A 27,422-nucleotide genomic window follows, 5' to 3' on the forward strand; every position below is an offset into this window, starting at 1 on the left:
TGAGGATCATAGTTTTTAACACAGGAAGGGATATTGATTTTTCAGTTTACAGATGATGAAATCGAGACTCAGATAGTTAAGAAAATTGCTTATGATCATACATTTTCTTAATGAGTGAGTTAGGTTTGGACCTCCATTCTACTGACTTCAATTTGAGCATGCTATTCATTATATCACATCCCCTTTCTCATACATTCTTGATGTACTCTGTGGAAACATTTTTGATTCTGCTTTGCACAAATACATTAATTGATATTTCATAGTGTAAAAGCATATTTTAATATATATATATATATATATATATATATGGGATCATTCAAAAGAATTTAGTCATTCTGTTCATGAAGGAAAGGCCAAATAGCTGAAGAATATCTATTTCTCATATTGCAAAATGTATCTGAATGTTGAATGAATGTTTCATCCAGCTCAAATTCTAATGGGGAAAGTAAATACCAATACATACAAGATAAATAATGTATATGAGAGGTAGTCTTCAAAGGAAGACACAGCAATAAAGTGTGAAGGTAGGAAGGAAGGACTAAAGAAGGTAAGATTTGAGATGTCAAAAAAGATGTCAGGAAATTCAGGAGGAAGAGGTGAGGAGAAAGAACATTCTAGGAATGGGAGATAGGCAAGAGTCATGGAGTAAGGAAATGAAATCTTGCTTTCCAGGAAAAGTAATAAGACCAATGACACTGGAAATATGTATCTATATATGCATACATATATATGTATATAAAACATCATATACACATTTGTATCTATATATACATTATTTGTGTGCATACACGTTTATTATATACATACATTTTTGGATATATATATATAGGTATATGTGTATATATATATATATATATATATATATATATATATAAAATGAGTGTGCATAATATGCTAAATCCAGAGTTGAAAAAAAATTAGATGGTTTTCAAGAATATGCAAAGTATCTATACCCTGAAGAGATTATGAAAAGGGGAAAAATAACACTTGTATAAAAATATTCATAGCAGCACTGTTTATGGTGGAAAAGAATTGGAAATTAAGTGAATGTTCTTTAATTGGGGAATGGCTTAACAAACTGTGGTATATGTATGCCATGGAACACTATTGTTCTATTAGAAGCCAGGAGGGATGGCATGCAAAGAAGTCTGGAAGGTTTTGCATGAACTGATGCTGAGCAAGATGAGTAGAACCCGAAGGATACTGTAGATCCTTACAGCAACAGGGGTGTGATGGTCAACATTAATGGACTTGCTCATTCCATCAGTTCAACAATCAAGCATAATATTGGGGTGTCTGTGATGGAGAATACCATCTGTATCCAGAGAAAGAATTTTGGAGTTTGAACAAAGACCAAAGACTATTACCTTTAATTTAAAAAAAAAAAAACAACTGCTACCTTACTATGCAATTTTGCTATCTCTTATACTTTATGTTTCTTCCTTAAGGATATGGTTTCTCTGTTATCACATTCAATTTAGATCAATGTATACCAGGGAAAAAATGTTAAGACCAACAGACTGCCTTCTGTGGTGGTTGGGTGGGAGGTAAGCAAGATTAGGGGAAAATTGTAAATTCAAAATAAATAAAATCTTTCTAAAAAAAAGAATTTTCAAAGTACTTTTACTGACCTCATTTTTTCAATAAACAGATTTTACCACTGTTTGTTTCTATGTGGCGCAATTTCTGAAAATTACTTCTTTTAAATAATTCAACATGACCAGTCAAGCACCAAATAGTTATTTTACACTTACTATGTATTTGGCACTGAATTGGGTGCTGGAGATATAAAGAAGGCAAAAATATGATTCCTGACCTTGCAAAGCTCAAATTCTAATAGGGAGAGCAAATATAAATACATATGAGATAATGTATATGAGAGATAGTCTTCAAAGGAAGACACAGCAATGGAGCTTGATGAGGTAAGGTGTAAAGACTAAAGAAGGTACGATTTGAAATGTCACAGAGGAAACAGGAAATTCAGGAAGAAAAAGTGAAACGTAAGAACATTCCAGGAATGGAAGATAGCAAAGAGGCATGGAGTAAGTAAACGAAATCTTGTTTTCCAGGAAAAGCTATTAGACCAGAGGTTGCATACAGTGTAAACAGAATGGTAAAGCATTGCATAGTAGAACTTAAACTCGAAGAGAACCATTCTAGAAGCTAAATGAAGGGTAGATTATAGACTGTGAAGAAGAGAGAAGAGATGTGAAGAGAGAATAAACAGGAGGCCACTGCAAAATAGTCCATGTAGTAAATACTGAAGACTTGTACCAGGGTGATTACTGCATGAATAAAGATAAGGAATTTGTGAAGGCAGAAAGTATATAACAGGGCAAAAGACTGACTATGTAGGGCAAATGTGAGTGAGGGATGGATGATGATATCAAGGAGTTAACTGGAAAGACAGTGGTACCCTCCACATTTATACAGAAGTTGGAAAGAAGGAAAGATTTTATGGGAAATATAATGAGGAATGCTTTGGACAGTTGGATTTGAGATGTATAGAGGATAACAGCTACAAATATCTAATAGGAAATTAATTTTGTGAGATAGGAGGTCAGGAGAGAGATTAGGGCTGAATAAATAGATTTGTGAATTATCTACCTAGGGATAAAATTTGATGAGGAAAACCTATGGTTAATAGGTATGGTCTTAAAGCAAAGGAACAGTCACATAATTGAGGAAATCCAGGAAGGAACACTGTGAGGAAAACTTAGGGAGAACAGTATCCAGGAAAAGAAAATATTCTGCTGTGTCAAAGAATAAGGAGAGGTCCAATAGGCTACGGATTGAGAAAAATCCCTGGTAATGGGAGAGAAAAGTTTCAGTTGCATGATAAAGTCAGAAGCTAAATTGCAGGGGATTTAGAAGAGAGTGAAAGAAGAAATAGAAGTATAGATTACTTTCTCAAAGGGTTTAATCACGAAAGGGAAGAGGCATATGGGAAGATAGATAAAGGGGATGCTTAGATCAAGAGCCATTTTTTGTTTGTTTGTTTTTTGATACCTGGGAATCAGTTAATAGATAGAGATCAAAGATTAGTAAGAACACATGGATGAAAATGAGTAAATATGCTGGAGAAGACAGGATGCAATGAGAAGAAAGAAGCATGTAAAGGGATTTACTATGGTGAGGGTTACCCTTTCATCCAAGATAGATTTGAAGGAGAAGATATTTAAAAAAAAGAGACAACTGTATGATGTGAGATGAGTAGAGCGAGACCATTTCTTTTGGTGAAGTATGAGATAAAATCCTTAGCTGAAAAAGTCAGAAAAAGAGGCAATGTGGGATACTTGAGGAAGGATAAAAAGATTTAGAACAAACCCTGTGGTTAATCAGTGAATTAATAATTTATTTGCTTACTTATATAATCTAATTATACATGTAGATTTATATAGAAAACTTTAATTACTGATGGATCTTGACTCAGAAATGAAAAAGGAAAATTGGTTATTGGTTATGGCATCACCACTGCCACAGAAGTGGTTGAAATTTCACCATTACCTGATGTCCATAAAGTAAAATAAATGGAACTTAAGACTCTAGTCAGAATTTGTGAATTAGGAAAAGAAAAAATAGATTAATATCTATGGTGACAGCAGGTATGCATTTGGGATGATTTTGAGATGTTCTGGAAACACAGGGGCTTCCTCAGGACAGCTCATTAAAAATTAGAAACTGGTTTCCCATGCTTCCCCCAGTCATAGTAGTAATTAAAATTCCAAGACACAGTCCAGAAAGCAGAATTAATGCCTGAGGAAATGATGTGGCTGACCAAACAGTTAAACCACAGCATTAACTCCTCAAATTGTTCCTGAGGTAAAAGTCCCCAGAAATACAGCCTTATTAGCCTATTCATCTAGCCTCAAAGGTCTTACTAAGCCTTTTAATCTATCCAAAGGAAAGATAGTCACAGCTCAAAAAAATGCTTATCATAAACCAGGAAAGACTTCAAATGGAGGGATGTAAACTTGATAAAACTACAGGCTATGGGTTGGCCCAAATAGAGTTATATACGCTCTAAGAATTTAACCCTCCCTATCATGGAACCCCTTCATTCATTCAGTCATTGGACATGTGGCGAGTTCTTAGAACTGACTTGAAAATATTGGTAAAGGACTTTTCATAGGGCTGCCTTCATGACCTATGAGATATAATCCACCAAGTACAATTCAGTGAAGTCAAATTGAGGACAGTTTCCTCCCCCAGATACCCATTTTGAAACCTGGCAGATAGACTTCATTCAAATGCAACCTGTCCTTGGTTACAAATATGCTTTATTTATGATCTGCTTGTTTCTGAGTGGGTGCCATAATATACAGTCTCTAGGGTAGCAACCTACCCCCACAAAAAAAATCATCCCATTATAGGAGGGTTCTCAAAGAAATACATGGTGATTGAGGTACCCATTTCACAGGACCTTCATTAGCTAATGTGCTTTCAATCAGATCAATTTCTTAGCATCCCAATTGTGCCTTATCACCCCCAATCCTCAGGAATGGTTGGAAGAGTTACTGGAACACTTTGAGAACTTCCTTGATAAATTCTCTAAGGAGTTAAGTATCCCCTGGTCCTAAGCTCTTCCTTTTGCTTTAGTATTTTTTTAGATTCATACCATTAGGTTTTCATAAGCTTGGTTCCTATGAGATAGTAGTAAGGATGCCTGATTTCACTGTACCTGTGAGTGGGAAGTATAGCAGCTAAAGGTTCCCTTCACTGGTACTGTATTGGATTGGCACAGAAAATATTACTTGCCAACATGTTTCACAGTCCCATTCTTTAGAAAGCTGAACTAAGACTCAGCTCCAGATCCAATTTGGACACTGTCTACTGGAAAAGACTTCTCTGAAAGCATTCCTTGGAGCCAGGTGGAAAGGTCCTTTTGAAGTGCTAAGGCTGCTAAGCTCTAAGGAGTGGAGTCCTGGATCCACCTGACATACCTTAAGGGGCAGTACCATCTACTTGGATTGTGGAACCCACAGGTGACTTGATCTTGAAATTCAAATGGGGTCCAAAGCAGTAAACATCTGAGGTAGACTGCTGTTCCCAAGAAAAAGTTGACATTTGATATAGACCATAGGCCCAAGAAACTGGTTGTAGGCTGGGGTTTGCAGTTATTCCACCTTTGAACTAAGACTTCTTTCCCCTTGCTACTGTTAACCTAGTTTTAATGATTCATGGAAGTAGCAGATTTTTCCCCCTAAATTTCTAAATATATACAAGCTACAAATTGCATTTAATGAAAATTTTTTGCTGTTTAAGAATAAAATTACTGGCTCTGTAATTTGTTTTGAATTCAAGATACTTGTCTGAATTCTCATAAAACCGAACTGTTAAATTTGATGTCTGTGCCTTGGAAAAGGTTATGTGGATGATCTGGGACATGCCTTAGGTATTATCCTCCTGACTCTATTTCCTCGTATTCCTTCCTGGCAAAGGAAAATTCCCTACCTAGGGTACCATTGATATCCTGTGGTCAGATAAGACTCATATCTGGAATAAAACAGAGTTAAGGGAAATTTCCCCCTTATGTCATATGATAACTATATTCTTCTTTTTAATTTTATAGCAAATTTCTAAAATCAAGAAGATTTTTAAACCTATATCAAGTCTATTAGGAAGCTGATAAATCAAAATCAAAATCACTGGTATATAAGAGGTTCTACTCTTACTGATCTAAAAAAAGGGAATGACAATAGTTATGATTTTTATATTGATTAGCATATGTGTAATAAATTTAATAATAATAATTTAATCTCTAGAGATCCTTTTTTTGCAGGCAGACTCTGAGCCTAGGAAAACAGTGAAAGCAATGTAATATTTTTTTTTCCCTGACCTGCACTTAGCTATGTTAAATGAATTGTAATAGCCCTGTTCTATATTGTACTGTACAATAATAATGTACTCCCCAATGATTATATAATCAACAAGGTTGAGTTCCAAAAAGGATTAATCCCATGATTTGTAAATTAGTTCCTTGCAAATGAAAATAATTAATAACAACTATCTGATTTATTGACCCGCTGTTTCTTTGTCACATTTAGTGTAGAAACAACTCAGTATAAAATCAGATTAACATATTTAAGGCTTGAAGTGTAGCTCTTGTAAATGGCTACTTGTGCAAATATCACACAGTATAGTTTATATTACCTAAGAAGAGCTTGGTTCTTTAAAATGCTTAGAATAGGAGGAGTTCAAAATCCAGAGAGCTAAGTAGGAGAAATTTATTCCTCTCAAAAGGGACTCAAAATTTTATGTGTAATTGTGGGGTTGTGGTCTATCTTTAGTGATCTGGACCTCTTAGAGGGCATGTTGGAGTGAACCAACCTAGAGAAATTGATGTCAGTAGGCCCTCTGCAAGAGTGGCTAGGTGATACTTTAGAGAGTTCCAGGCCTAGGAACTGGAAGACTCATCTTCCTGAATTCAAATATGGCATCAGATAGTTACTAGCTCCTTGACTCTGAGCAAGTCATCAAATCTTGTTTGCCTCAGTTCTTCATTTATAAAATGAGATGGAGAAAGAAATGGCAAACCACTCTAGTATCTTTGCCAAAAAAAAAAAAAACTCCAAATGGGGTCACTACATCACTATACAAATACTGTATTGTGTTGGTGAGTGACATTGCACAATGTGGGGGGCCTATCAAACACATTACAAATTTGGATGACCATAACAACACATTACATTTTCGGGAGCTGTATTTGTATTTTCTTATATGAAGTCATTTGTGCTACAGTGTATGAGGGTATTCACTGGAAATTTAAGAAATTACATCAAAAACACACATCATAAATATAATATAATTAACAAATGAGGAATGGAAACTCAGAAGTTTGGTAATCAATTCTGTAAGTCCTTTGGAAGAAAATATGCAGTAAATCTATCCCATTACTTTAATATTTCAGGATTTTCTCAAAATTTTTTTCAAATTGAAATAATACTCTCAAAGCCTGTGTCTGATTACCTTGCAGTCAATCATCTTATGCTTTTCACTATGGACAAATTTCAAATTTATATCTCTTAATTTAGAATTTCAATTTTCTGTATTCAATGGTCTATTCAAAAATATATTCTAATGGATAAATGCTTAAGATTATTAAAAATGGAAAAAATTAAACAGGATAGTAGAAGGAAAAATCAAGGTAGATGAATTCCTAGTGGCTCTATGCTTCGCTCCCCCCCCCCTCTTTCCCCCACATTTTATGGACAGCATTTTCTATTTTTTTCTGTAAGTTGTTCTTTTGGGGATAAGAATGCTTTAATAGGACTCAAATATCGTTAACTTGTAGAGGTTTAAGAGGCTCTCATGATTTAAACCTAACCTGTAGGTCATATTTTAAATCTTAGAATGCAAAAAGCACAGAAACCAATCAGTCCAGGATTCCACTTCCTGGTCTCTGGAAATAGAAATAGTACAAAAGTTAGGCAGGCGGGTTATGTTTGCAGTTTCCTGGAATGTCATCTCGCTTATCTATATTGCCCTGCTAAGACAACCCAAACTCTGAAGGTATACTCTGGACACATATCTTCCCTATCTTCCCAGAAGCCTTTCATTGTGTAATGCTAGAAGCAGGCAGGGCTGAGAGGGAGAGGCAACTACTGCCCTGCCCAGTTTAGTTCCAACCTCTTCCCAGGTGAGAAACAAACTTTCTTCCTGGCTCTCCTGGTCTCTCCTTCTGGAGTGCAGGTGAGGGTAGGGTTCATTGCCTGGAGCAGGGGGCGTGGGGGTGGGGAGCAGGAAAGAAAGAAAGAAAGGCTTTTTGTCTCCTCCAAGAGGACTGGTGTTTTTTTTTTTTTTGAGTTCAGACAGGTTCTCAGGAGTAACTTTTGGCTGCGAGAGCTGGGTTTGATAGGACACGATTTCTTGACATGTTACAACTGGCTCCCCGCCCCTCCTGCCTACTGCTCGGCACCGGGCTCCCCGGGGAATCTCAGCTCTGGCGGCTGAGATAAGCTTGCTTTGGCTTTGACTCTCCCCAGGACCCCCCACCCCTTCCTCCTTCTGCACTCCCAGTCCTCTGGGGAAGGAAAACCGAAGCGTCCCAGTGCCCTCTCCTTGGGGCGCCTCCCCTTCCCCAGTTCGCGTTGGGGATCCGAGTTCACCGTAAGTGAGGAGGGGGAATTCTCCCTTCCAAGGGGCTCACGGGGTGGGGGGAGGATCGGATGTGCGGGCTGAGCGGCCGGAGTAGCGGACCACACTGCGTGACAAGAGCGCGGTCCGGAGGGGAGCTGAGAGACTATTAGATTTGGATGGTGGTTGGCAGGCTGGGGAGGGGTGGTGGTCAAGGGGAATCGCCTCCTCAGCTCCATTCACCTTTTTTCTCTTTACCTTTGTGGAGTTTTGAGGCTGCCGCTAAGACGGGGTAGAGAGCTTCAAGTTGAATTGGTCTATCTAGGTCTTTGGAAAGCCCCCTCATTGTTGCGGGACCCAGAGAGAGGAAAAGGAAGCCAGAAACCGCTGCTGGAGGAAAAGGTTATACTGGGTGGCTAGTAGCAGGCTTGGGGAGAAAGGGGCGCTGGAAGCCACGGACGGACGCCTCAGAGCTCCAGACTTTCCTGGGGAAGTTGTTCCAGGCAGGAGAGGTGGGGGATGGAAGGGGGATTAAAAGCCTGCTTTGGGATCAGTGGCCTCCAGGATGAGAAAGGCTTTGTAACAGGAGCTGATAAAACTGGAATGCACAACTGGCTTTGCCTATTTGCTGCCCAAGCTTGCCTGGGCTTTTTCTTAAACATGCCTAACTGAGACGATAATTTTACCTTTGTTTAAATTTCATGGTTTAGGGCTATTCTGACCTTGGATGTAGAAATGAGAAGATGTGGGAGCTGTAGGTACACATGCCAGTCCTGGGAATAATCAAATCATTCCTTGGAATTGGAAGAGAGAGAGAGAGAGAGAGAGAGAGAGAGAGAGAGAGAGAGAGAGAGAGAGAGAGAGAGAGAGAGAGTTTCTTTGCAGAAAACTGAGAGACTTGATTCTTAGGGTTTTAGATGAAGAATTGAGAATTGTTCTTCCAAGTTGTTCCAAGAACTAAAATTGTCATAATAGCATAGTGTTTAGTGGTCAAGAAGTTATTTGGGGAGGGGGGGAGGTGCAGGGGCTCCAAGGGCATTGTAATCTTAGAATTAGGGTTGAGTTTGAAAATGAAGAGATTAGGAATGCTAAGGCATACATATTTTTCAAGTAATTGTGAGTTTACTTCTTTTTCATCTAGGAACTACAAAGTGAGAAGGTTACTCATAAGATTCCAGATAAATGACTAAGCACCTTGGGATATTCCAGCTAGGTTTTTGGTTGAATAACTGACAAGGAAAGGGGATTAAGATAAACAGTAGGAAAGGGGTAGAATATCAGATCCTTGGAGAATTTTGATTTTCAGATCAATCTTTATAAAAGTAAATGGTCTTTGCTTCTTTCTTTCTCTCTTTAATGACTGGAATTGAGTGCAGTGGTGGTGATGGTTGGTTTTCTGGGGTTTTTTTGTTTGTTTGTTTTTGGCCCTGGCCTCTCATGGACACCCCTAAAGTGGTTACATCTGCTCTGGGAAGAAATATATAAACAGAAGTTCAGTTTTGTTCCATGCTGAGACACCTCACACAGGTGGTGTGCACACACCCAAAGAGGGTACACCCAAAAGAGCCTGAGGGGATTGGGTGTTGGTTGACTTTAAAGCAGATGGGTCTTGGACTACATTGGCTATGAGTTTATTGTGGGAGGTGCCATAGATTGGATAGTCAAGAATTGCACACCTGCTGGGAAACCAGTCTTCTTTGCTGACTCAGTTAACCATGTGGGCTGGGATTATATTCTTGCAATCATTATTTTAAACATAAGTCACTAAAACATTTTAAACTGGGCTAGCTCATTTTATGATTCACTCTTTTTCTGTCCCTGCACTTTTAATTCATTCAGTCATTATGCATTTTTATATATAATTTCACACCTGCATTTTTGGATTGTAGGATTATAGAATTATAAATCTAGAGATGGAAAAGCCCTTGAAGATTTAGTCCATCCTTTTCAGTTTATAGATGAGAAAAATGAGATTGTTATAAAGTTAATGGACTTGCCCAGTTTCATTTACATCTATACATAGATATACCCTTAAATAGGTGCCAAACCATTCAGTAACTAGTTTCCAAAAGAGAACATTACTACCCAAATCCCCCAATCCTTTTCTGTTTGTTTATGTTTTCAATAAAGTCTTGCTGTTATAGCAGGTTACTTGTTCAAAACAATGTTATGCAGACTTAAAGAATCTCTTGCTTATCATAATTTAAATAATTATTTTTAAAGTGAAAATTGGACCTTTTCTACTTGTTATTCAAGTTTACCATTACTTTTCTTTGAAATGTGTGAATGAGATATTTCCCAATTTCTAAATTTGTTTAAAAATGTTATAATAGATGTCTTTTGAAACATTTGAAACATTCAGTTAGCCATTTTCTACAGGAATTTCTATACAGAGAAGTCCATGATTTGCCAATGATTATTCGTGGCAATATTGAATTTGTCATTTTTAAGGATGGGATTAGAGCTTAAAGGGTCAGAAAAATGTCATCTTCTCCACCAAATCATTTTACAGGTGAAACTGAATTCTAGAGGGAAAGAAAGTGACTTGATAACATTACATTTAGCAGATCCAGAATTTGAACCCATTTCTACTGTCTCTCTAAATCAAATGCTCTTTCTACAACATCCTTCTTTTTTCCTCTCCCTCATTTTATACTTAGCAGATATTAATCAAATGGATCTGTGATCTTATTACCTTGGATGATACTCCAATGATGCAGATTGCAACCCATACATGCCTGCTGATTCTGTGTTATACTTAGTCATGTCTTCTGCTAAACTCACTACAGAGAGTCCAATCCATGTTCTCTTGGGGCCTCTTTTTAATTACCATTGATGTTGAGAAGTGACTAAGAGGAGGATATGATCTGTTCAGGATAGTCTCCAATTTATCTATGTGATAATTTAGCTATGTGATAAACAATATTGTTGATTTTCCAATCATAGGTTTCTTTAATAGCATCTTCACTACAATTCTTCAAAGTCCATTATTTATGTGACTTTTCTTTCTTATACCCACTTCTCCTATAGTCATGTTCATTTTTAATTGTTCAGATATTGTAGAGTTCAGTGATTTGCCGTTATACCAAAGACATTAAAAATAAGCCTATGTTAAAACTGGAGACCTGGTCTGTCTCACATTGTTGCATTAATATACTATATAAATTCTCTCAATATTATTTTCCTGTTGAATATGTTGGGAAAGGGAAGAGATTAAGTGCTTCTTAAGTCCCTAGTTTGTGTCAGGTTCTGTGCTAAGAAATTTCCAAATTTTTTTTTCTTAATTCTCAAAACAATCCTGGGAGGTAGATCCTATTATTATCTCCATTTTATGGTTGAGGAATAGTTTACTGTCTGAGACTGGATTTGAATGCTGGACTTCCTGACTCCAGACCCAGTGTTCTATACAACTGCTTCTCCTGCAGATAACATTAGAATAGTAAGAAATATGTGTCCCTTATCTTTAGATTCTCCTTATTAAGCAGTTATGCTAACACTTAGGGATAGTGTTTTGTGTCCATTTCCTTATCTATAAAATCAAGGAGTTGCCTTAGGTTACTTCAAGGTCTTTTTCTAGATCTGATATTCTATGATCAATTCTTGTTAAAGAGTACTTTAGATACTATTGATAAAGATCTCCAAAAGTATAGGCAGTAAGGGAATTACTTCTAAAATAAAATCAAATTTTTCAGAGTTTGAGCTCTCCACATAAGGATGTGCCACTTGTGAAGTATAACTACTAGTCATTGGGGAGGTAAGGTAGTTTCAAAAGAGCTAAAGAAAACAGCATCTTCAACTTGATGACTTTATAAAATCATTCAACACAGGATATTTGTCTGCGTTGTCATTTATATACTAGGCATTGGTGATTTTAGTTCTTAACAATTTGTTGCTACATATACTTTGTCTCATTTGACTCATTAAGCTCCTGTTTTCTGATGTTTTAATGGGATTAGTTTTCTCAAATAAATGAGAATTCTAGCAGATCTCTTAGAGAAGGAAAAAAAAATTGTTAGAAACCAAGTACAGCTTGGAAGTACTTTTCCTCTCCCTTTACCTATCTACATCTTCCTTTTTCTCTTTCCCTCATATTTCCTCTCTTTTTCTCGATGTACAGCAAGAAAATTATGATATTTTTCAAGTCATAATTTACTAATAGTTAAATTCATAACTTTGGATTTTTATTTTTATTTAATTATTTTTGAATGTGACAAAAGAAACAGATGCCTCTGTGTGCACCTATGTGTGTTTTGTGTTTGTAGAAAATGCATTCTTACCCTGGTATATATGGGAAAATGACACTTGATGAGTTAGTATAAATTGTTATATTTTTCAATTGACATAATGACTGTGTTCTAAATATTCTAAATTGACAGATGAGGAAAACTAATACTTCTTCTGTTGCTGATCCCTTATGGACAGTAAGATGGAATTTCATAGTGATCACCAGCTGAGTTAAGTATAAAGATCTGTATTTCTAATGAAAATGCTATTCAAGTGGCAGCTAGGTAACACAGTGGATAAAGCACTGGCCCTGGAGTCAGGAGTACCTGAGTTCAAATCCTGCCTCAGACACTCAATAATTACCTAGCTGTGTGGCCTTGGGCAAGCCACTTAACCCCATTGCCTTGCAAAAAAAAAAATGCTATTCAAAAAATATGTATTAAGCACTAAATGTAATACAAAGGGAAGAATCTCAAGTTTGGATTCAGAGAACTGAATTGTATTGCCAACTCTGCCCTTCATTCTATGTGGGACCTTAAGCAAGTCAATGCCAGTTTATTCAGTTTTAAAATGTAGGTTTTCAACTGTATGATCTCTAAAATTTTGTCCAGTTCTAAATATACAATTCTATGAACTTATATGCAAGGTACTGTGTTAGAGCTACAAAAATAAATAATAACAATTCCTGCTAATTTCAAGTTTTCATTCCAGAGGAGAAGAAGAATTTAGAGTACTCTATCACAATGGAAGATTATGGAGGGGTAACACATTACAAGATCTATTACAAATTGCTAATATATTTGAAATTTAATACAATAAATAATGATAGACTAACAAATATGTGATCTTCACTTCTGGTAATTGTTATAGCTTTACCATCATTACATCTGTTGATGAATAATTTTCTCTTTCTTTCTCTCTTTCTCTTTCTCTACCTAATGCTCCTATTCTCACTTGTACTATTTATGTATGTACCATATATATATATATATATATATATATATATATTATATATATAATGTGTGTGTATTTATGTAGTATACAATCAATATATTTATAATTTGAAAGATGTAAAATCATGTCTGTTTTTCTCTTTTTGAGAAATTCAAATTTGATTATTTCATTTTATGTAAAAAGCCATTCCTCGATAAGACCCCCCCCCAATATACTGGCAATATCTAGAATTCCATCTCTTGTTAAATAAATAGTAGATCGATTCCCTTTTAAGCGTTAGAATCTGTGGATAATAGGATAGAAAGGAAAAATGACAATGATATTGGAGGGAATAGGAGAAAATTGGTACACTAGTGCACTGTTGGTGGAATCATGTAATGATTCAAACTTTCTGGAGAGCAAATTGAACCTGTGCTCAATGGACTATAACATTATATATGAACTTTGATCCAGCACAAGCACTTTTAGGTCTGCATCTCAAAGGAGAAAACAAAGCACAACAAAAGAATCTTATTTGTACAGAAATATTTATAACAACTGTTTTAGTACTGGTAAAGAATTGGAAACTGAGGTACCATCTATCAATTGGGGAATGGCTAAACAAATTATAGTATATGGTTGTGATGGAAAACTATTGTGCTAAGAGAAATGATGAGCAAGAAACTCTAAGGAAAAACCTGGAAAGACTTAACATGAACTAATGCAAAGTGAAACGAGAACAAAGAGAACATTATAAATGATGATAGCAATATTGTGAATAACTTAGCTATTCTCAGAAATACAATAACCCAAAATTATTCCAAAGAAATAGAAAGAACTGATGAATTCTGAATGCATATTGAAGCATACAACTTTAGTTTTGTCTGTTTTCTGTCACAGAATGATTTCTATGGAAATATATTATGCATTACTGCCCATATTTAACCTCTAATGCATCACTTGTCTTTTCAATGAAAGGAGGAGTGTAGAGAATTTGAAACTCAAATTTTTAAATAATGAATGCTAAAAATTCTTTTCCCATTTAATGTAAGAATGAAATATTTATTTATTTATTTTTATTTCATCCTTTCTGCATCTTTACTGTTGTTTAGTCATTTCAGTCATGTTTGATTCTTTCTTACTTTTTAAATTTTTCTTTATGGCAATGGGGTTAAATGACTTGCCCAAGGTCACATAGCTAGGCAATTATTAAATGTCTGAGTTTGGATTTGAACTCAAGTCCTCCTGATTCCAGGGTCAGTGCTCTATCTCCTGTACCACCTAGCTACTCCTAGAATGAAATATTTAATAAAAATTTTTAAAAAGTTAAAATCGGGAAAGGAATATGTCTAAATGATGGCAATTAATGTATGATTTATAGAGAGCTTTAAGTTTTGAAGTGTGCTTTACAAATATTATCTCATTTGATTCTCACAACCACTCTGGGAGGTAGGTGCTATTATCTGCCCTATTTTACAAATGATGAAACAGAGGTCACTCAGAGATTAAGTTACTAACTTGTTCATACAGCCTCTACGTGTCTAAAATCAATTTCAACTCAGGACCTCCTGATTCACGACTGAGTAATCTAATCTATCCACTGTTCTACCTAAATGCTTAGAAATAACAGAAATCAGAGGCAAGAAATAATGGAATTATTTAGTTTGATTCACATATTTCACTGATCACTAGATTTTTTTATTGATTATTTTATTTTCCTAATTGCATGTTATGAAAGTTTTTCAACATTAATTCACTTGCATATTTATGTTACACAATTTCCTTCCACCCTCTTTTCCCACTCCCCTCCCCATGGCAACAAAGTGTCTGGTATATGTATAAATGTACATAAACATTTGTGTTTAACATGTTTAAATATTAGTCATTTTATGTATAAGAAATTAGAACTAAGGGAAAAGAAAGAAAACATGGAATAGGAAGGAAAAACAATAAGACAAAATTTTAAAAAGTGAAACTGTTGAGAGGAACTGCATTCATCATAGTTGATTAACTCACAGTGTTGTTATTAATATGTACAAAGTTCATTTGGTTCTACTCCCTTCACTCAGCAGCAGTTTGAGTAATTCCAGCTTCTCTAGATCTGACCATTTATGATTCCTCATAAAACAATAGTACTCCATTGCAATTATGTAATTTTTTCAGTCATTCCCCAGTTAATGGACATCCTTTCAATTTCCAATTCTTTGCCACTACAAAAAAGAGCTACTACAAGTATTTTGGAACATGTGGAACTTTTCACATTTTATATGATTTCTTCTGAATATAGGCCTAGTATTGGCATTGCTGTATCAAAGAATATGATTAGTTTTATTGCTCTTTGGGCATAGTTCCATATTGATCTCCAGAATGGTGGGATTAATTCACGATTTCAGCAATAGTGCATTAATATCCCGATCCTCTTAAAACCTCTCCAACAATGATTGTTTTCCCTTTCTGTGATCTCAGCCCTTCTAGTAAGTTTGGGGTGATAACCTCAAAGTTGCTTTAATTTGCATTTCTCTAATCAATAATGACTTAGATCATTTTTTCATATGATTATAAATAACTTTAATTTCTTCATTTGAAAACTGCCTGATAATATCCTTTGAACATTTGTCATTTGGGGGGAAGACTTGTAAACTTATAAATTTTTTGCATTTTTTATATTTATATTTTTAGAAACCTTTATCAGTACCCCTAGGTATGAGAATTGTTTCCCAACTTTCTGTTCTTCTTCTAATCTTGGAAGCCTGGTTTTATTATTGAAGAAACTTTAATTTAAAATAGACAAAATCATTCATTTTGTAATTTATAATGTACTCTATTTCTTGTTTGGTAATAAATGTCTCCCCTTTCCATAGATTGTAAGGTTAGAGTATTTCTTGAATTGTTAATTGGTCTATGTTATCATCCTTTATGACTAAATCTTGTATCCCCTTTGACTTCATTTTGCTATAGGTTGTGATATATGGGTCTATGCCTAGATTTTGCTATACTATTTTCCAGTTTTCCCAACAGTTCTTGTTGAATAGTGAATTCTTATCTCAGAAGCTAAGGTATTTGGCTTTGTCAAACAATAAATTACAATAGTAATTTACTCCTGTTTCTTTTGTACCTATCTTAATCCATTGATCCTTTAACTCAGTTTTGTTGACTGCCACTTGTTAGTGTCCATAGATCTAGATCACCTTGCTTTACATTTTTTTTTCATCGGTTGCTTTGATATTCTTGCTCCAGATGAATTTTGTTACTATTTTTTCTAGTTCTGTAAAATAGTTATTTGGTAGTTTGATTGGTATGACACTGATTAAATGATTTAACTTGGGTAGAATTGTCATTTTTATTATATTAGCTTGGTCTAATCATCAGCAATTGATGTTTTTCCAATTGTTTAGATCTGACTTTATTTGTGTGAAAAGTGCTTTATAAATGTGTTCATATAGTTTCTGGGTTTGTCTTGGGAGGTAATTATTTTATGTTGTCTGTGATACTTTAAATAGAATTTGTCTTTCTATCTCTTGCCTTTGAACTTCTTTTTTTGTTCATATATAAAAACACTCATGATTCATGATGGTTTATTTTCTATCCTGCTTCTTTGCTGAAGTTGTTAACTGTTTCAAGTAGTTTTTTAGATGATTTTTTAGGGTTCTCTAAGCATACCATCATATTATCTGCAAAAAGTGAAAGTTTTACTTCCTCATTGCCAATTCCGATTCCTTGAATATCTTTTTCTTCTCATTGCTAAAGCTAACATTTCTAATACTATATTGAATAGTAATGGTGATAATGGGCAGCTTTGTTTCATCCTTGCTTTTATTGGAAATGATCCTAGTTCATAACCTCATTGCATATAATATTTGTTGATGGTTTTAGATAGATACTACTAAATTATTTTAAGGAAAGTAACATTTATTCCTATACTTTCTGTTTTTTTTAATAGGAAGGGATGTTGTATTTTGTCTTCACCAGATTGTTCTGAAAGATGATTTTGTGAGATTATTTTTTAAAGGCTGATACATGCAAAAATAAAGATATATGTATCTTGTTGAGATGCAGCGTATATGTATGGCTATGTGGTTATCATAAGCACACATAGGTATATTGTATTATGACCAAGTGTAGACTGGATCAGATTCTCTTGGGAGATATCTTTATGAATTTTAAAGAGATTTGCATTTGAAGTTGGTAACCGAGTTTGGATTCTAGCTCCTATGCTTACAATCTATGAGATCTTGGGCAAGTCATTTACTTTTCTGAGCCTCAGTCATCACTAAATTCAAGGGAGCAGATTAAACTGCCTCTTCATTCTAAATCTGTGGTTCTATAATCTTGATTTCCTGAGAATTTAATCAATAACTAATAATTTTTAAGTATGCACTATTTGATAAAAGCTGTAAAGTGCTTTGCATAGTGCCAGGAACATAACAGTATTATATAAATATTAGCTATTTATTATGCCTGTAATTATACTTATGATTATTATGTGCTAGGTACGTCTAGGCATTGGGGATATAAATTAAGGAGCAAAACTATCCCTATTTGCAAGGTATTTAAATTATAGCAGAGGAAGCAGCTAAAATGTATGGAAGAATGCAAAAAGTAAGTGTAAAAAGAATAAATACAATGTAGCTAAATACCTAGTCATTTGAGAGGAACAGTTCTATCAATTAAGAGGACAAGTAATAATATTTTTATCACTATCAACTTAAAAAAATAGCAATACTTTTTTCCCCACAAGATCAATTTTGATCTACTCTCTTGTTAGCAGTCTATAACTTGGGGTAGCACAGTGAGTAGAGCACTGGTCCTGGAGTCAGGAGGACATAAGTTCAAATGGTGCCTCAGACACACCTAGCTGTGTGGGCAAGTCACTTAACCCCATTACCTATGAAAAAAACAAAACAAAATAGTGTATAATTACACAGATATGAATCATTTCCCTTATTTTATAGAAGATCATGTTTAAAGCATTTAATTTAAATTATTGAATATTAGAAAGTCTGGGAAAGTACTGTCATCTAATTTCTGGGCTTTAGTTTAGGAATCTCCTTCTTCCTAGATAATGTTTCTGAGAACTATTAAATTTGGTCAGATTTCCTTGAAAGTGATCAATAAAGTGACTTGCCTTCCCATTGAAATTATCCTAAATTCTACTAAAAAATAGCAATTGAAAGCACAAAAAGACATGTGTTGATGCTTTGGTGATATTTTCCTGTATCCAGAATCTCACTTATTTGGGTGTCTCTGCCTGGGGAGATCACATCCCTTTTACATCTTTATAATTTGATCTGATTTTTATCCATATCTTGCCATATGTCCTCCATAAAAGATACCTAGTTATCCTGAGCAGAGGTGCCAAACTCAATGCTCATTGCTAGCAACTGAAGCAAAACTCCTAAGCTTGACTGAATCAAATTAATATGTAATATGTAATAACAAAATTAAAAAATATAGTATAACATAGATAATGTTTTGGTTCTATTTGAGTTTAGCATTTGATCTAGAGAATTTTTGACTTCTCTTAAAATCTCAAATATCAAGATACCTCCTCAGTCTATATATTTGTATAGGTAATCTAGAGGAATATAGAAAAAAAAATCCAGACAAGATTATGATCTTAGATCATAGTTCTCCTTTTTCCTATTTATTTGTATATGAAAAGAAAAATGTACATGTAAAGAAAAAGTTTACAATAAAAGTATTAAATGGAAATCAAAGAATTGAGTCAATATATTATGTGGTTCAGTTCTAGTTTGTGTCATCCATAACTGGATTTTACTTCCTTATTCCACTGGCAATGACCTCAAGGGAAATTTCTTTTCTCTGCCCCACACCCACCCAGTTGCAATCTACTCTCCTAGGAGAGGTGAGACATAGGAGGTCCAGGGTCACTCCTGATAGTAAACAAAGCTGAGCATAAGTATGGATGACTTCTGTTTAATTTTTAAAAATATTTTATTGCTGCCCTTTGTCTTTAAGATATATATGATATATGATATCTATATCCTTGTATTCAGTCAATAAATATTTAATAACCACACTGCTGAGACTACAAAGATTATAACATTTACATCTAAGTCAAGAAATGAGGAAACAAATTCAGAAATCTGTTCCTTGCCCAAGGAATAGTCAGAAATGGGATTATAATTCAGGTAATTGGACTAAAAACAAAGTGCCCTCTCCCCTCTCTCCACTCTGCTATCTGGGAGTTAGGGTTTTCTAACCCTATTCCTGTGCTAGACCTCTTGACCTTATCAAAATTTTGCTAATTTTTATTTAATGAATGAATAAAGAACTTAATCTAATTTTTATATCACAGGTATACTTCTTTCAAGATTTTAATTAAATATTGTCTTTAAACATCTATTTAAATGAACTTGTGAGCATATTCAAAGGCTATTGCAGAGAATAACTCTATTTTCCCTAGTTTTCCCTTTGATTATTTGCTCTTATGTCTCTAAAATTCTAGTGAAAATCTTAGCATTGCATTTGCAAAGTTTTACTTCCTAAATAGGATAAAATATTATTGTTTTTAATTCTTATTTTGGAAGCAGTTTTGAAAGTTTTATTAGATAACAACCATGTTTTGCTTGTCCTGTGGGTATGTGTTTTTCTGTAAATGGTCAGGTGTGCCAATTGTAGCTTTTCATTGATAGCTTCAAAATCGCTGGGGAAAAATGCACATGCCTAATGGTGTGGTTTTTATGAACTCCATTACAGCTTTTACTTTTCCCCCTTTCATTTGTTTTCTCAAAACATTCCATTTGTGTGTTTGTGTGTATGTATGTGTGCATGCTTGTTTATAGTATTTGCATCACACATTTCTATGCATATATACACTGATATATATGTACATATATATATATATATATGTGTGTATTTGAAATTTGATATCTGAAGATATTAACTCTTCTTTCAGTATTAACTTTAGAGCAATGTTGATGAAACCAGATGCCTAACAATTGGAGTTCAGAAGATCATAGACTTTTTTTTTAATTTATTCATCTATTTTCATCCCTTTGCACATGAATATTTTTAAGTTACAAAATTTCCTTCCACCCTGCCTTCCCACCCAACTCCTCTCAGCAGCAGGCAGGTTAGCATTGTACATACATATTTTGTATAAACTTGTTTAAATATTAATCATTTTTGGTGTGAGAAATTAGGAAGGAGATACATAAAAGATAATTTTTAAAAATTGTTCATCATATTCTGAAGGACTAGTTTTTCTTTTCTTTCCTTTTTTGTGTTTTGTTTTGTTTTTCTTCTTCTGGATGGGGATAATGCTGTCCATAACTGGTCTAAAGCCATTGTCCTAGCTCTCTGAACTGCTGAGAGGAGCTGCTTCCATTAAGGTTGATCATCTCATAATGTTGTTAATGTGTACAGGATTATAAATTTTGAAAAAGAACTTCATATACCAGATGGTGCAAACTCCTCATTTTGCAACCTCCTTTTATATAGGTGAGAAAAATGAGGACCAGAAATGTCCAGTCAGGCATTATCTTAGGATAATTTTTTTTAGTACTGTGTGACAGACATTCTACTTTGATATATTGTTTTTACAGAGAAGGGCAAAAACAGTCCCTTCATTCACCTCTCATGCCAGTGGGGCATGAAACATGTAGATAATGATATATAGCTAAAAGGTAGATAAAGTGTGAGCAGAAATTAGTCTTAGAGCAAAGGGACTAGAAGTAAGGATGCTATAGAAGACCTACTTCCAGAAGTCAGATTTGAGCTGAATCCTGAGCACAACCAGGGAACTTAGGAATTAGAGAGAGAGAGAAGGAAGAGCACTTCAAGCAAAGGAGATGTCCAGTTCAGAGAATAAAAGGGAGAATGGACCATCATGAATAAAGGACAACAAGTAGGCTCAGATGATGATTGTACAATACATAAAGGGGAGTAAATTGTAAGACATTTGGGAAAGATAGGAAAGGGTGAGATTATGAAGGACTTAAAGTACCAAATTGAGGATTTTACATTTGAATTTAGGAGTAATAGGGAAACACTAATAGGGTGACAAGTCAGATTGACACTTTAGGAACATGACTGTTAACTGAATTGGGGTATGGATTGTAGTGAGGAAAGATAGAGTAGAGATACTAATATGAAATCTAATGGAATAGTCTTGACCTGAATTAGAGCAGATGATGGGTTTTAAAACATTTCTGGAAAATCAGAATTTTCCATTAGCTGCAGACTTCCTTTAGTCATTTTTTTGTGTTGGTTGTTTTGAGTTGAGAAAAGGGACATATTTAAGCTTTGTTTGTGGAAGTTAAAATGATAATTGATTGGCTATACAAGCCAGTTAACAGCCTGATGCAAAACAGTTTTAAGTCTGGATGATTGGTAAGATGTTATTGTCATCAATAGTGATAGAAATATTGGGAATTAGAGTCAATTTTGGAGGGAAAGATAATAAATGAGTTCTCCTTTGAATGTTGATTTTGAAATACACATAAGATATCTGTACTTAAATGTCAATGGGTAGTGATAGGGTAGGATTTGAAATTGGATACTCTGATACAACAATCAATGCTTTCCATTCCCTGACCCCTACTATACTGTATAGATTTGAGGTGGAGGCCATTTCTACCTCTCCTTTATGACAAAAGAGTAAAAAAAATCTACATAAGATTGTTCCAGAAATAGAAATGTGATAGAGTTTTTTTTAACAAATTCTATTTTTTAATTATTTTTTAGAAATCCTATTTTTAAATATAGAATCATTAAGATCATTTACCATGAGAACCAAGTTAAGCTTTGGCAATTCATAGCCTTATTTGCTCTAATTAGGCTAGTGTAGGGCTAGAAGATTCATAGATTTTCAGACAGAAAGGAATCTCAGAGACTATCTAGTTGGATCTCTTTGTTTTTACAGGTGCAGTACTGATTTCCAGGGAGCTAAAGTGATTTACTCTATTTCCTGGTTTAGAGATGAAATTAGATGGGTAGCATCCTGATGCCTCATATTGCATAAATGGAATTACTACCAGCATTTATTAGATTTATTTGTGAAATCAACTTACAGCTTGCATGATGATGATATTTGACCTTAATTTTCAAAGAACACCATGACATGAGGGAGTGATGCCATGGTATGCAGATGAGTTGCATTTGAGTGAGGGGTTGCTGTGCAAAGTAACCAGCTCCACTTTCTCCTCCACAGCTATCTGGATCCAGTAGTCAGACAAGTAGTTTGCATAAAAAAACATAGATCTGTTGTTATGATCTTATCCCAGTGATTTATTATTTTGTTCTACCATGACCCTCATTCTATGAATTTCTATGTATTTCAAGATATATTTTACTGGTTCCTGATTCTATCTATGATGTCAGGCTGATTTTCAATCCTCAAAACTAGGGGAGTTGGTGCAGTGAATAAAACACCAACACTGGGAGTCAGAAGGACCTGAGTTCAAATGTGACCTCAGACACTTACTAGCTTTGTTACTTCTTTATTAACTCTGATTGCCACATATCCAGGGTCATATACAGTCATGATGATTAATACCTGGTCATGGACCCAGATAACTCTGGATAAGAAAGTCAAGCTGGTGACTCAGCACAGTACCCCCTCACTCAGATCCAATTCACTTGCTTATCATGGCATCACCTCCCTGATGTTGCATTCTCCGAGAATGAAGGACAAACATCATCATTATCTCAATAAAGAATAAATCTAATTTCTCATAGAATATGTTTCAGGTTTTTTGTTTTGTTTTGTTTTATGTTAGTTTGTTTATCTTGAAGGCTCTCTTGGTTTTTGATCTCATATCTATTTAATCTGCTAATAATTTGTTTGATTTGAAATATTATAGCCTCGTTGTGTTCCCCTTCTGCACAAGTAAGTTATCACTATTAATAAGAAAAATAGAATATGTTTTATCAGATGGCTAATTAGATATTGAGAGGACAAGATTAACTATGAAAGGGAAATGTGTTTGCTCCTAACCCTCTTTTCTTATTGAACTGTGTCCGTGTAATAGTATAATCTTTGAGAGCAGAGTTCATCTCCTCCACATATTATTAATGTGAGGGGAAACAATTTTCTGTTTTTTGCATGTGGCTAGGCAAAAGTTAAATATCAAAACAGAATAGATTTTCAGCCCTGAATAGCAGAATTTTGTCTCTTGCAATAATTGAGGATAATGCCACTATATGAGTACAAATTATGTTGTATATACATATGGGTATTTTAAGTGTGATGATTTAATCTGTGTGGGTACTTTCCTCCCACTAAATCAAGTTAAAATTCCTCTGCCTAACTAATATGTCATCATCAATTGACCTCAAACTTATCCTTTGATTTCCAATCTTCTGGTCCTTTGTGTACGTAGGTGGGTCAGTACATGGACAACAGACATACATCTTGTTGCTGGGTCCATGTTGTTTCCAGTCTCTCCAGTCACAGGATCCTGCTATTGTTTGGGTATCTTTGACAAACTGAATGCCATGATAAAAGCATTGCTATGTATTCTCCTATAAATTCCTTAAACTTTCCAGGGCCAACTTTAAGTTATGTAGTTCCCTCCAATTTGAACTGTAATGTGTATCTATTTTTTCATTATCATAATTCACTTTAAGCTTAATGTATTTCCTCTGATAAAATATCATAATATGACAGTTCCTAAAAGAATACTCAAAATATTGAGTAATGAGTTATAAAGTTAATTGTAACACTGCATTTTTGAGAGGTGTAAGATTTACAGCTTGATTTCATTAGAATTAATTGAAATGCTTTCATGAAATTGCTTATAAAAACTTCATTTTAGTGACATTTTAAATAGCTCAAAACAATTTTAATGTTTATTGCCAAAAAAGTTCTAGGAAAATCCTGAATGTCTAAATCTGTAACAATTTTTTTAAGGTTTTCGCAAGGCAAATGGGGTTAAGTGGCTTGCCCAAGGCCACACAGCTAGGTAATTATTAAGTGTCTGAGGCCTTATTTGAACTCAGGTACTCCTGACTCCAGGGCCGGTGCTCTATACACTGTGCCACCTAGACACCCCAATCTGTAGCACTTTTACTCTTCTGAGTTTTCAAATGAAAAATTCAAATAACCTATTAATATTATAATCTCTGTATGCCTGTGCTTTCCATAAGAAAGTTTATGATTTTACTGGACCTTTACCAAGCTTTTATTGGGAAAATGTATTCACAACTTTCTAAATTTCATACAGATATTCTCAGTAAAAGACAATTCCTTCCCAGAGGCATCATCATCCTTGCTCACCTCCTGATGTTTACTGGGACTGAACTACTATGCACAAGTGGTACCTTTCTTTTCCTATTTGAGCTCTTTTACTATAGTACTTCTATCTCTAATAATCCAGTATGGAGAAGGAACCTGAAGATAAATTATGATCAACTGATCAGTTTTTATTTTATTCTATTTTTTGCTTAGGAGTAATCACACCTTAAATAAATGAGTTACTGCTTACTGAGAAGTTCTGAGAGTATGGAAGTTAATGATTGAATCATAAAGGGGAAAGGGAAAAACAAAAATAAAAGCAATTTGAAATTTTATAGTTTACCTTCCTAGCTGCAATATATGGTACAAGTGATCATTAAAGTATTATAGAAATTAAAAATATAGTTGTGTGGTCTAATGTTCTAACCCACATTCAAGAAATTGGATAAATATTACCTAAATGTTAAAGACTTAGATACATAGTCATATTTCCACGCACATTTTTACTATGAAGCAGAAGAGACAATGTTTGAAGTATACTCTCTCTTAAGGACTTTGAGAGTATAATTTAATAGAGGCATCCACAGATATTTTCATCTGGAGCAAAACAGTTTTTGGGATAACACAGAAAGTAGTTCAACAGTAGTTACAGGATAGCAAGATAAACATATGATGTCCCCACCATAGTTTAATTCAATTTGACTCAACAAAACAACACTAGAAGTGGAATTTGAGAGCTGTCACTGCCTGTATGAATTTGGCAAGAATTTGACTTTCTGGGACATGGTTTTCTAATCACTGAAATGAGTGGGTTAGATGGTCTCTAAGATCTTTCCTATGGTGTGAGTTCATTTTGTCTTTGCTGCACCAATGCTTAGCACAATTTCCATTATATAATGGGCAATTAACAGATGGATGTCCACGGATAGAACATTTATTAAGTGCTTAAAAAGAGTCAGACATAGTATTAATTGATGGGGAAATGCAAATATAAAACCAAACTAAACTAAACCAAATACATCCCTTCTCTCAAGTTTATATTCTGCAAATATATATGTATAATATATATAATATATGTATTTAAATACATGATTTTATATTTAAATATACAAGGTTTATATATATTATATTGTGTGTATGTATTTTGAGTTTTCATTCTAATATAGAAAAGCAAAGCATAAAAAAGACATGGAAAGAAGATCTCGCTTGGTTTGGCAAAACTTGTTGACATACTGACTGATTATAGGATCTATGGCACAAAACCCCTACATTTCATAATTTAGAAGGATACAATACAGTTGAAAGTAGATTTAAAACAATACATCAGTGCTGTGATGTAGAAAGAAAAGTCATTACTATCTGGAAGAATCAGAGAAGACATTTAAGCAGAACTAGTGTTTGAATTTGGCTTTAAAAGCAGAAGAGGATATAACATAATGTTTATAACAGTCATTGTCATTTTCCCCCAAATGGTTTTTGTCCCAAGCCAAACAATGAAGAATATGGTTTTAACCTGCTTGAGAGCACTTGCTAGATCTAGACAGATCAAGGATAGTTGGGAACATTTTGACTTCTAAAAACAAATCAAAGAATTAAACTGAATGAGTATCATAAAAATTAAAGGTTCTGCAGTGATTTCCACTGTAAAGAGGTCAAGTTTTGAAACTGCAATGTGATGAGGCCAACAACATTATTTTGAAACTAGGTTTTACATATTACATAATTTACAGTTTGAATGCTGTGGAAATATGACAAGAATTGCCATATATAAAAAATTTATCACAAACAGAAGTTATGTCTTACAATTTACTTTACTTTTATCTCTTAACTTGTCATTTTCATGAAATTAAAAAATGGAAAGAGACCTCAGAATTCATCTAGTCTAGCCTATATTTAGGGAGGAATTTTTCTCCCTGTAATATCTTTTGTACATGGTCATATACCTTCTGTTTGGAGACTATTCCTCTCATTTCAGTTATGAAGAACTCTTTATATTTTTATAAAAGTTTTTTGTTTCCTTAAATATTTATAAATTAAATTTTCATTTTAGCTAATTTTATTTATTTGCTAAATATTTACCAATTACATTAAGCAATTTTAAAAATTAATTTTAAAAATCTGACTGCTGAATTATCTCCTTTGCTCTACCCTTTGCCCACCACTGGAGAAGACAAGCAACATGATATCAATTATAAATGTCAGATCATGAAAAATACAGTTCTATATTAGCCATTTTGCAAAAGAAAGCACACACACAAATATACAAAGAAAATAAAGTGAAAAACATTTCAATTTGCCCTCAGAATTCACATTTATCATCATTAAGTGGTGCAGTGGTTAGAGCACTGACATTGCAGTCAGGAGGGTGGGCATTTGAATCCAAGACACTTGATGCTTAACTAGCTGTGTGAGCTTGGCCGAGTCACTTAACCTTGTTTGCCTTGCTTTTAAGGTCATTTCTAATTGTCCTGATCCATATCTAGCCACTGGACCCAGGTGGTTCTGGAGGGGAAAGTGAGGCTAGTGACTTAGCACAGTTTCCTCTCACTCAAAGCCAGTTCAATCTCTTGGCATGGCATCACCTGTCCTGATTTCATGACTGTCTTTGAAAAAAAGAAATACAAATACAATCATCATTAGCCCTATAAAATTATCTTAGATCACTGAATTAATTAGAATAACCAAGCCTTTCACAGTTGATTATTATTATATTACTGTTTCTTATTATATTACTGTTTCTGTGTACAATTGTTTCCTGGTTCTTCCCACTTCACTTTGTGAAGTTCATATAAATCTTCCCAGGATTTTCTGAAGCCATCCTGCTCAGTATTTCTTATTGCACAATCGTATTATATGACAATCATATATCACAACTTGTCCAGTCATTTCCAAATTGATGATCAACCCACAAAGAACTCTTTACTGACCATGATTTCTCATTTCACTTTTGGATAGGTTTAAAGGTTAGAAAGCCATATATGTGTATGGA

General features: G+C 34.4%; 1 protein-coding gene across 2 annotated transcripts in view; it reads left to right on the forward strand.

Annotated features, from left to right (window-relative positions):
- Window positions 1–7,627: 7,627 nt before the first annotated feature.
- Window positions 7,628–27,422, forward strand: part of FAM83B (family with sequence similarity 83 member B) — a 123,771-nt gene continuing 103,976 nt past the window's right edge. Inside the window, exon 1 of one of the 2 annotated variants that reach the window (XM_074237238.1) lies at window positions 7,628–7,692. The gene's annotated coding sequence lies outside the window, so the exon portion shown is untranslated. Of the gene's footprint in view, window positions 7,693–7,797; window positions 8,110–27,422 lie in introns of those variants that run through there. The other variant, XM_074237237.1, reaches the window with a different exon arrangement.

The sequence above is a fragment of the Macrotis lagotis genome, chromosome 5 (genome assembly GCF_037893015.1).
Source record: "Macrotis lagotis isolate mMagLag1 chromosome 5, bilby.v1.9.chrom.fasta, whole genome shotgun sequence".
Classification (NCBI taxonomy): domain Eukaryota; kingdom Metazoa; phylum Chordata; class Mammalia; order Peramelemorphia; family Peramelidae; genus Macrotis; species Macrotis lagotis.